General features: G+C 30.4%; 2 pseudogenes; both read left to right on the top strand.

Annotated features, from left to right (window-relative positions):
• Positions 1 to 359: 359 nt before the first annotated feature.
• Positions 360 to 1,397, top strand: LOC148196418 (pterocarpan synthase 1 pseudogene; annotated as a pseudogene).
• A 3,228-nt stretch (positions 1,398 to 4,625) lies between these two features.
• Positions 4,626 to 5,781, top strand: LOC148196417 (pterocarpan synthase 1 pseudogene; annotated as a pseudogene).
• Positions 5,782 to 10,077: the final 4,296 nt, after the last annotated feature.

Genomic DNA, 10,077 nt, shown 5'->3' with positions numbered 1-10,077 from the left:
AAGATCGAAATTTAGTACTTACAAAGTGGAGAGTGACATTATAAACTTTTTTTTTTTCACTAATGAATATTTTAAGTGTTATACCATTCTTTAAAAAAAAAGTTATCTTCAACAAAAGCTGATCCCGATCAAAGCAAAGGTAATTACGAAAGCTTGGATATTGGATTGCAGTCTATCAATTCAATTTGAATGCAACCAGTGTCTTTGGACTAAAATCTATTTATCTAACAACTACTTGTTATTGCTTTTCCTCGTACCTATAGTCTCATGTGACGCGTACCTTACATCAAGTACTTCACACCTCCATTGTTATAAATAGTTCACACCTCCGCTCTTATAATACACCAAAACATACTAACTACACAACAATCTTCTTTCTTCCTAATAGCTACCCTCGTCCATGGCAAATTTCAAAACTTTCTTTCTTCCTTTAACCCTTTCCTTTCTTTTCTCGTCTGTTGTTTCTGGCACCTTCTACCAAAGTATCTCTCCTGATGAGTTACGTGCTGGTGAGAAGCTAACACACATTCGGTTCTTCTTTCATGAATTGATAACAAACGACAAACCCTCGCTGATCATAATCGATCCTCCAAAGATTATGTCAAACGCTCCCCTTCCGTTCGGCTCCATGGTGGTGATCGAGAACCCATTGACGATCAGACCTGATGTTGAGTCGAAAAGGATAGGAAAAGCTCAAGGGTTTTACTTGTCTGCAACCCAAAGAGCAGGTTTGGATTTGGAGATAGTGATGGGGATGACCTTGACATTCTTTGAAGGAGAATTCAATGGCAGCACTTTGAGTGTGTTAGGGAGGAACGAGATCATGCTTCCAGTGAGGGAGATGCCTATTATTGGTGGCACAGGTGCTTTCCGCTTCGCACGTGGCTTTGTTCATGCTCGCAGTGTGAAGGTTGATTACCACAAAGGTGACGCCACAGTCGAATACAATGTCTACGTCTACCATTATTCCTCCTCCTCCACCTCTCCCTCTCATCAACTCTTTAACCACGGCCTTAACTTCATGACAGACCCCATTCTCAGCAAAATATAATTTTTCAATATCCCAACTTCAGTTGCTCAACTTTATCTGTGTTCCAGTTCGTCTATAAACTTTCATAATTTGTATTCAAAGTTAGAACTATCTAACTTATCTGATACAATATTTTCATAAGTTTTATACTAACTTACACACATAGACAAGATATTAGACTGCTGGTGGGAATAAATCTGTGGACAAGTTTTCCAAATTCACGCCGTTTAGAGCTTTGAATAATTCTGCTGTCCAAGTCTTCGAATTGCACCTTATGGGTTTTGATAGGCAACATAGGATTTATTTATGATCAATGAAAGTTGTTGTTTATGTAGAATCTATGATCAACTGAATATTCATTTTGAAACTTGCTTTAGTATGCTTTGAATTGCTTGGGGATATGCTAGCTTGAGAGAATTACATATTGTAAAATTGTTCAAGGTGGTATCAAGTATAAAATGTTTTGAGTTATCATTAATTATCTTTATCTTTATACTAGTCTTTCATCTATTTCTTTTATAATTATTCTAAAACATATAGAGGATTCCTCAACTCATCCTAATTGGTGCAAGGTCATGCTTCATAAAATAAGTGTTCAAAATAATGAAACTTGAGAGCTCTTCCCGTTGATATATCAAAAATTTGTTGTTTGGTTGAAGGTGAGATTTTGTCATCAAATTTGGTCTTCATGGGATTATTGATTGTCTCAAAGCTCGTCTTATGACCAAATATTGCACAAAATTTTGGTTTGGATTATGACTTTTATTTGCTTACATGGTTGCTATTCAATAAAGACCTCTTTACCAATTAGATGTCAGAAAAGACTTTCTTAATGAAGATTTGCAAGAAGAAATATATGGAGCAATCTTTAAGTTTTATTGCTTAAGAGAGAGTCTTCTGGATTGATATGTTGTCTCCGTAAATCTTTATAGTCTCCCAAGACTTGGTTTGAAAAATTTAATAGCATTGTTCAATAATTTGGTGTGACTCGTGGTGAGACAGATCGTTCAGTCTTTTACCGTTACTAAAATTCTATATGTATATATTTAGTAATATATTACATTGTTCATACAACAATGACAACTATGACATCTTCCAAATGAGATTTCAGAGCAAAGATATTAACAAACTCATTTCTTGGGGATTAAGGTGGCACAATCCAACAATGATATTTATATCTGAAAGGAAGTATGCATTTGATAATTTGGAAGAAACTGTGTTAATGAGCTCAAAGCTTGTTACCATACTCATGAATCTCAATATTAAACTCTTACCTAATCAGGAGAAGCATTTCTCATATCTTAAGAAGTACAAAATATTTATTGAAAAATTGAACTATCATAGTTACTTGTCATAACATTTCCTTTGTAGTCATTTTAGTGAGTTAATTTCTCAATTATCCATGTGTAGATTATTGAAATGCTATCATTTGTATATTAAAATACATTAAACGATATCTTGAAAAAAAATTGTTTTAGAGTCACACTACCCATGCTAAAATTGTCTATCATTCATTCAGATATTGATGGAGTAAGATTTCCTTCTTATAAAAGGTCACTTCTATATATTAAGTTTCTGATATCTTATTTTTTGAAAGAGCAAGAAAAAACATGCTGTGACAATATTAGTAAAAAACAGAATATAGAACTATAATTTTAGTTACTTATGAACTTTGGTTTAAACAATTACTTAAAGTGTTGTAATTTGGAGATTTCATTCTAATAAACCATAAATATTTCTGGTAGTAACAACAACTTCTATTTCCGTAATAATTTCACCTAAAAAGTACATAATTTTCCAACATCGTTGTAAAACACATTAAAAGTATTGATTCTATCAACATCTACAACTAAATTGTTTAACTTTTATTGGAGATAATTATATTCGAAAGATTTCAGATAATAGTATTCTTGCACAAAATATTTGACTAAGATAATTCCTCGCAATTAATTGTTAATCTTCAAGACTTTTTTTTTTGTAACATTTCAAAACATGCGTTTTTAACGTTGGTCCTAAAACATATCTACAAGTGCCGTTGTTTGAAAAATGTTTAAAGCTAAAATTTTCTTTCAATAGTCAATTGTTGCTGTTTGATAAGTCAATAATAAATTGCTTCTACGTCCAAACTGACTAATTTCCTATTAAAATGAATAAATAATTGCAAGTCTTCATGCAGCAAAAAGAAATTATAAATTGCCAATAAAATTTACATTGTGTTTTCTGTTCATTTTTGCTTTGATATGGGAAAGCAAAAGAAAATAATCTTCTCTTAGAAAAATTTGAATTACAAAGTAGACTGGTCCAATCATAAACCTGTTCCGATTTTATAGACATCTCCTAACATGCTTTAATTTCTAGAAAGTGTTGTTTGTCAATAATTCAGTTTCATATGATGCTGTAAGAAGGAATCAAAATCAATTCAACCATCCACCTCTAAGTAAGGTTAGACAACCATTATGTTAATTTTGTTATAATATTAAGTATTGTAAAAGGCATAATAGTTTTATATTATTTAACTTGTTATTCTTAAAAGGTTTATAAGCTAATAAATCTTTATACTTTCAAGATTGAGGAATTTAGTTTTTGTTTAACTAGTATTTTTCGTGATTTTGCCACTTTTAATAAATTTAATAGGATTATAATCCTTTAAATAATTTCCACAAAAAGAATTACAATATTTGTAAAAGATGACTTACTTGTTTTAAAAAGGTTGAATTAAGTTTCATTTGATAATACATGATTAAATCTTTGTTTTGTGACTCGAATAATGTTTTCTTCAAAACGTGCCAAATAAATTGTAAACTTTTACTTAAGTGCCTGAATAAAATAGTAATTTGTATTTTATTCTAATAATTATGTTAATTATTTTAAATGATCCCTGAAATAATTATTTTTATATTTATTTTTGAACAGTTAACTTATTTTTTATTATAATTGTTTTAGTAAAGGTCATAAAAGAACTAAGTATATATTTCATTTCTCAATACTAATGATAATCTAAAACATGACTTTTAATTTCACAAATACATAAGTAATATAATTGACAGAGATAACGTTAGAAACATAAACAAATAAAATTTATTTACCACATATTTAATTTAATGAGAAAAATAGTTTTGCATTTAGATATGTCATATATTAGGATAGCTAGACCTTTAAAAAAATAATATTGTTTAGTATATGGTTCCAACCAGAGTTCTCTTTATTTCAAATCAAGTCTTGCATATTCTCTATCCCTTAATTTGTATAATTTAATTTATACATTAAAATATTCCTTTATTAAGAATTTTAACTGTATGCAAATTGTTCCGAATATATTTTCTTTGCGTAATATTTGACGTGTTATACCATACTTGTTTTCAACAATGCTAGAATGATCTCGATCAAAGCTAAGGTACTTTTGAAATGCCACCATGTAGTCTTCTACTAAAATCTATCAATTCAATTTGAATGCAACCACAATATCTTGTACTAAAATCCATTTATCCAACTACCACTTGTCATTGCCTTTGCTCGTACCTATAGTCTCATGTGACGTTTACCTAACACAAGTACTTCACACCTCCATTGATATAAATAGTTCACACCTCCACTCTTATAATACACCAAAACATACTAACTCTTCTTTCTTCCTATTAGCTACCCTCATCCATGGCAAATTTCAAAGCTTTCTTTCTTCCTTTAACCCTTTCCTTCCTTTTCGCTTCTCTGGTTTCTGGCACCTTCTACCAAACAATCTCTCCCGATCAGTTACGTGCTGGTGAGAAGCTAACACACATTCGGTTCTACTTTCATGAACTCATAACAAACGACAAACCCTCCCTCATCATAATCGACCCTCCAAAGATTATGTCAAACGCTCCCCTTCCCTTCGGCTCCATGGTGGTGATCGAGGACCCACTGACCATCGGACCCGATGTTGAGTCCAAAAGGGTAGGAAAAGCTCAAGGGTTTTACCTCTCTGCAACCCAAAGAGCAGGTTTGGATTTGGAGATAGTGATGGGGATGACCTTGACATTCTTTGAAGGAGAATTCAATGGCAGCACTCTGAGTGTGTTAGGGAGGAACGAGATCATACTTCCGGTGAGGGAGTTGCCAATTATTGGTGGCACAGGTGCTTTCCGCTTCGCACGTGGCTTTGTTCTTGCTCGCAGTGTTAAGGTTGATTACCACAAAGGTGATGCCACAGTCGAATACAATGTCTACGTCTACCATTATTCCTCCTCCACCACCTCTCCCTCTCATCAACACTTCCACGACGGCCTTAACTTCATGACAGACCCCATTCTCAGCAAGATATAAATTATCCATATCCCAACTTTAGTTACTGAACTTTATCTGTGTTCCTGTTCGTCTATAAACTTTCAAAAATTGTATGCAAAGTTAGAACTTTCTAACTTATTTGGTACGATATTTTCGTAGTTTTATATGTTAATTTACACAAATAGACAAGTCAAGATATTAGACTGCTGGTTGGAGTAAATCCAAGGATAAGTTTTCCTAATTCACCTTGTTTAGAGCTTTGAATAATTCTGCTGTGGAAGTCTTGATACAGTGCAAGTTGCGTAGCTGAATAATGTGCCTCTCGAGTCGTTTTTGTCAGGAGATGTTGACCGTTATGTTTGCTCTGTAATAGAACAGAGAGAGAAAGAGGGAGAAGAATACATGATGAGGACTATAAGAATAATGTCAAAAGAAATTATTTGGAAGTAATTTATTAGTTTATATATATATTGGTGTGTTTGTTCGAAGGTGGTTTGGTTTCATGTACTGCGAATTGCTTGCTTTGTTTTGTGAATATCCCTCTTAGTTTTCTTTACGCGCGATTTTGAAAAAGAAATATTGAGCTTAAAAATCAGGACAAACCTAGATATTTCTAAGGACCGGACAAAATCAATACCTCCTTTATTTTGAAAATGATGAAATATGTGAAATTAGTAGTAGATTTTTAAAATATATTTTAGTGTGTCAAAAATTATTTACGAGTGTATAAAAATTTAAGAGTGTAAAATATATAAAATATACTATAAAATTTTTATAAACTAATTAATATATTTTTAAAAAAATGTTAGGGTGTCTTAAATGTTGTTCGATCATGTAAAACCTTTTTCTTAAAATAAAATAAAACTAAACCAAACCTATGTAAAAGTTTAAAACACATGACCTTTGCTTCTCTTTTATTTTCTCCCCAACTCAAATATGTTTATTCAAAATTCTCATTCAAATTTCATTATCTTTGTGATAAGAGGTTACGGTTGTGATCGCCCCGAATTCTTTAAGTATAATTAAACAAAATATCCTTTTGGGTAAGTTGAAATTTTAACCTCCTTTGATATCTAATATATTTTGGTAGTATATGCAATCTTTTTTGGGTTGCATGTATTCTTAGAGTCCTTTATTTCATTCTCTTAATCAATGACTCTTTTAATCAATGACTCTTTTAGTTCAATCCAAACATGTTTTCGATGTCTATAGGTTGAAGTATAGGGTTTGTGAGTTTAAAAATAGTTTGGAGTTTTTTTGAGTTGTAGGGTTGTCTTCTAAGGAGGGGGAAACTAAATTAGAGTTCATTATGATTTTAAATCATTTGTAGGTGAATTTTGTATCTTGTGAATTTGAGTTACTTAAAATTTTGATGTTAACGGTTTTGCTTGATTAGAAGATGAACTAAAGTTGTGTGTTAATTTGGGGTTCTTAAAGTTTTGAGGTAAGGGAAGCTAATTTATTCTTTGAATTATGTTGATTTTAATTTATCTATGCATGTCTAATTAAATGTTGAGATGGTTGAATTTAAATGAAAATTTGTACAGTATTAAAAACAAATCAATCAAATAATAGTTTAAATTTGTTAATCAAATTACTCTTACATTAGTTTTGGTTAATTATATTTACAAGGTCACATTAAAGGGTTTTGATAAGCAACATAGGATTTATTTTGGACTGATAAATGAAAGTTATTGATGTAGAATCTATGATCAACTGAATATTCAGTTTGAAACTTGGTTTAGTATGCTTCAATTGCTTGAAGATATGCTAGTTTTAGAGAATTATTGATTGTACAATTGTTCAAGTTGGTAGCAAGTATAAAATGTTTTGACACACTGAGGTAACAAGAGTGCAAAATATCAATTTGTACAATTGAATGAGATAAAACCTTACATTCTTGCATTATTTGTGATGGCGTTGAGCAGAGTTTAGGGACATTGGGCGCTAGTTTTAAATTTTAAAGTCAATGGTTTTTTTTTGTGGTATGATGTTGCATGATGGTTTGTATCTCTCAATGCGCTCATGTTAGAGAGCTCATTGTGATGTCAGAGCGCCAACCTATGTCATTGAGCCCTTTATGTATAGTATGCTTCTTTGATATCAGTGTTGGACGCACCCTATTCACAGCTAAATGTCAGTCTTTGGTGTTTTCTATTTTACTATTTTGATTATCATGTGACTTTTATGATCTTCTAATTGATGGTTTTATATGTTATTATTGATGTTTATACACTATAACTTGATGTGATTGATGTTGTTGTAGGGATCTAAAAGGAAATCCTATTGGATGTAATTATAGTGTGTGCATTAATGTGAGAGAGTCTCGACTGGAGGTTTATCCTAATACTCTAATAATTATTCAAGCTCATATATAGTGGAATGAATTATATGGTGAGAGAGACATGAGGTTCTGGTCTAGGAGTTTTACTTTAGCTAAAGACTGTTAAGGGATTAATCTTGTGTATGGTAGGATGAAACCCATTGACAACGACTTTACAGAGTAGTAAAGGCTACCACAAGTGCGAAACCACCTAGAATCACACATTGTTGTCATATCCACATAATTGAGCCTAGAGTTATCTTTGAGTGAATGATATCTTGATATTGTTTAGTTTGATGTGTTTGGATGATTGAATTAAAGTGTTATTTGATCTTGTATACTTATATATATGATTTATTTTCCTTTTACCCTTTCTTTGGGTCTAGTTAGTTTGTGTTTATGTTGTCTTTCTTCTTTTGCAATAATCACCTTGACTAGTGTGAGCAAAGAGTTACAATGTAGAGTCACCTCTAGTGGATGAGGAGTCATGTGTCTGACCCGTAGGAGAAGTCATTAGATCAAGTTAGGTATAATCTTAGGATAATTAATACAATGTCATAATAGCAAAAACGATATATTTGGTATATTATTATAATTCTATCTTTGGAATACGGTATAATATACAATATATCTTGGATGGTTCATTGTTGAGCATTATTATGAAATATCCTATTTTAATAATTTTATGTTATTAAAATTGGATATTATGTGTTAGATGATTTATAGAAATATATAAAAGGAAGGAGTAATCATACATAAATATGGAAGAAGATTATGATGAATAATAATTACCAACCAACAAGAATATAATGGATTCAAATGATTAAAATGTGAAAACATATAATAATACAAATATATTTTATTATAGTGTTTCTAAACTTCACCGTCAAATAGATCAAATAAATGACATAATACTTCAAATTTTTATCCATTTTCATAATCTCACCTTATATGTGAAGTGGAATTTAAATAACAAAGTATATCATTTTGTTTTTACCATACCCAATAATTTCACATTATTTAAGAGTCGATGTCAAGTCCATTTTAAATACTTCTTCCTTCTTTTACCCTCTAATATGTCTTTTAGGAACAAAACTGTGGCGGAACTCTAGTTTTCAAAGCAGACAAAACCTTAAATATATGGTTATTAACCCTAACAATATTACTTAACAGATTTAGAATCATAACATTAACGTTCACCATGAGACGATAATGGAATATTCAGTTCCTTAAGCCTTCTAGTTCCTTAAGCCTTCTAGTGGAGATGACTAATCATTCTCTTTAGACTTTAAAATGTACACTTTAAATACTTCTCTCTCTTTTCATCCACCAAGATAACTATGAAGGATAAAACTGTAACAAAACTCCATTGAATTAAAACACATCCAATTATAAAAAAATCAAAAAAGAAATTTAAAAAAAATAATCTAACGACTTCCATTATTTTTATACTGAGTATATATACTTTACAACAGAATTTTCAGAGCTTGAGAATTGGGACAAATTCATTGAAAAGAAAGGGAGAATGATGTCTCAAGAATATCTTGATGAAAGAAATAATATATACTAAATCAATTTTACTGGTTTTGGAAGCCTGTCTCATTAAAGGCGTGGTTGTAAATTAGACACTAATGATTAAAAGTTAAAGTATCAGTTGATTTGCTAAATGGAAATAAAAAAAAAAAACTTAGTATCAAATTTTATTTTTTACTAATAGAAAATTAGTTTCTAAAATAGATTAATAATGACTAAAAAATTATCTTTAAATAAACAAATATAATTTTTATGATCATTAAAAATATAATTTCTTTGACTAGTTATTTTTCTATTTCTAAATAGTCAACATTTAATGATTATTTTTTAGTGTTAGGTTCGTTTTTCCTAGTAATATGTAATAGTTAAAATTTAGTGACGACTAATATATCAATAAACTAAGAAATCATGTTAATTTTTTATAATTAATAGGATAATCAAGATTCCTATTATTTTATCTTTCATTTTTATATTACAATGAATATATGGATACATTTTTAGTACAGATTTAATATTAAATTTATGATTCTGACAAACAAAAAGACCCAAATTTGACTTAGTTGTTAGAAAAATCAAATTCTGGAGGTTACACCAACTGAGCTGGAGACTTTGACACCTCCACTTGTTATAAATTGTTGTCAATTATCATATAGTAGAATAAGTCACCCTAAGAGCCAGACAATTATATAATTAAAAATAATGGATTGTCTCATCCTTGCAACTGGATCGAGTATTCAAATAATAATACTACATGTGTTTTTATATGTATGAAAAATTATTAGACAATATAATAATAACTAACAATAACTTTTATTTCCATGACATTTTTAAATTTCAACTATAACTAGTCTTCCAACCTCAATAGTATAACTATCCATTCAATCAATATCTATTATTGTTTAATTTTTTTATTTTACATACGCGCGCA

The sequence above is a fragment of the Vigna umbellata genome, chromosome 7 (genome assembly GCF_029865625.1).
Source record: "Vigna umbellata cultivar VRB3 chromosome 7, Vumbellata_1.0, whole genome shotgun sequence".
Classification (NCBI taxonomy): Eukaryota; Viridiplantae; Streptophyta; class Magnoliopsida; order Fabales; family Fabaceae; genus Vigna; species Vigna umbellata.
This window is presented reverse-complemented; position numbering and strand designations above follow the sequence as displayed.